The following is a 2,075-nucleotide window of genomic DNA, read 5'->3' as shown; positions in this document are numbered from 1 at the left end:
CATCTGTCAAATGTTGGTGACCTGATGTTGTACACTTCACTTCTAATGCATTTTTGCTGCACAGTAATAATGTGCTACAGTATTGGTAGTATTTGTGCTGCCTGGGGTCATTAAAACAAAGGGTTGTTTAAACTGTAATGGGAGTAAAGAAAATTATTTAAATCTGCATAAAGGCAGCACAAATGTTCTTATTATTATTATTTTTTTTTTTTTAAAAAAGGAATTTAAGGTGTCTGTAGGTCAAATGTGAGTTCGTCTTAATTCCCAATTTCTCGAAAGAAAGCCTAACTGTTGCATGCATTGCAAAAAAGGTTCTTCCTCGGTGTTATTGTCTTGTTTTCCAATAAAAATATCTAAACATTCTTCAGTCGAGATTTACTAAAGATGCAAAATGAGCTATACTTGTTTTCTGAGATGCAAGACTTCAAGTAAATGTAACTTGATTTAAGGATCTACATGTTTGGGCTGGAATACAAAACAAAACTGAGGGAAAACATCACTTTCCTTCATAAAATCGGTTGTGCTTCGCATACAGAAAGTCTTGATGGATAATCTTCTAGCCAGCCATGGCACAAGCTGATAGGTCCTCTACCTCTAATCTGTCAGCCAATCAGATTGCATTCTACGCAAACGAGCTAATAGGTTCGTAATTTGTCAGCCAATGAGCTTGCATGCTGCATATACTGCTAACCTTTAAATAGCCAGCTTTAGTCAGTTAGCCTGTTTGGTCAGTTGCTGTAAGATGGTCTATCGCTTTCAGCAGGTTTCTTGCTCATGGTCTATGGGTTACACCTTGGAGGTGAGTAAGTGTTGTGTTTTTTTTTTTTTTTTTTTTTTTTTTTTGAATGCTGAATTCCTCAATCAAGCTCAAATACTTTTTCTATTGTTTTGCAGGAGGTAGTTCTCTCTTCTCTCTAAGTTTCTAATGTAAGTTTTGTCCTTCACAGTATAAGAGTTTCTACCAAGGTAATTGTTAGCCAAATTGGTTCAGGGACCTGTGGTTCCAAAGCCCATGATTAGATTTGAAGCTAAACTCCACAGGACTGTGGCCCTCCAGCAGGATGATTAGATGCCCATGATTCTCCACCTAGTGTTTTATTCAATTACACTGCTGCCTATGTCCCTTCACAAGCAGGTTCATGTCTCAACTTTTCATTGGTAATATATTTGATGCTTCAAAGACAGGTAATGAAAATGAGATGATAAACTCAGGGTTGCCAGGTACTGTATAAAATGCTCTTTCTGATAACATGATAGATAACACTTTGGTTACTGTTGGCTTTCTAGCTTGATATGCATAAATGGGTCTCTTTTCTTTTTTTGCAGCTTTGAATGGACGGCACCTGCAAAACATGGTAGCTGTTGATCAGAACATAGAAGTTGACTGGAACCCATACAAGAAGCTCCATCTAATGCTTGGTTAACAAATTTAAATGTTATTGTAGCAGTAATAAGCCACAAGTGAGGTTTTTAATCTTTCTGATTTTTTGCTCTTGAATTAATCTTTTGATTTAAGACGATTTTGGTTTAAGCTTTAGTAAATGACTCTGGTGCTGTTCATACACTTGGTATTGTGTAAATCTGGGTGGCGGCGTAAAACCAGTTGAGAACCACTAATATAGTCCTTTTAATGTGCAGTAGTCAACGTTTAAAGTAGATCCAAAAAGTACAAAGTTGTCCAAAGACAAGAACGGGTATTTTGGGTAGTTTTAGGACAACTTTAATGAAAGGTTGTGATCTACTTTAAATGCTGACTACTATAGTTAACAAAAACGTGCATCTCAAAGACATTGATGGCTTTGACATTGCTTTTTCATCCTCAGAAAAGCAGTAACATGCTGTCTTAAAAAAAAAAAAAAAAAAAAAAAAAGTGTAAATTTTCTTGTTTTCTGAGAAATGAGACTTCAAGTAAATGTAACTTGATTTAAGAATCTCTAAATCAGGGGTGCCCAACCCTGTTCCTGGAGATCGACTTTCCTACAGAGTTTAGTTCCAACCCTAATCAAACCCACCTGTCTGTAATTATCAAGCGCTCCTTGAGATCCTAATTAGCTGGTTCAGGTGTGTTTGGTCAG

The 2,075-nt window shown here is 36.5% G+C and overlaps 1 long non-coding RNA gene across 1 annotated transcript; it reads left to right on the top strand.

Moving 5' to 3' along the window:
• The first annotated feature begins 740 nt into the window (after positions 1–740).
• Positions 741–1,454, top strand: LOC127163731 (uncharacterized). The gene is made up of 3 exons (XR_007827534.1): positions 741–799; positions 895–927; positions 1,327–1,454. It is a non-coding gene; the product is annotated as an uncharacterized LOC127163731 (long non-coding RNA).
• The last annotated feature ends 621 nt before the right edge of the window (positions 1,455–2,075 follow it).

The sequence above is a fragment of the Labeo rohita genome, chromosome 4 (genome assembly GCF_022985175.1).
Source record: "Labeo rohita strain BAU-BD-2019 chromosome 4, IGBB_LRoh.1.0, whole genome shotgun sequence".
Taxonomy (NCBI): domain Eukaryota; kingdom Metazoa; phylum Chordata; class Actinopteri; order Cypriniformes; family Cyprinidae; genus Labeo; species Labeo rohita.
Note: the sequence above shows the minus strand (reverse complement) of the source record. Positions and strands in the feature narration are given on the sequence as shown.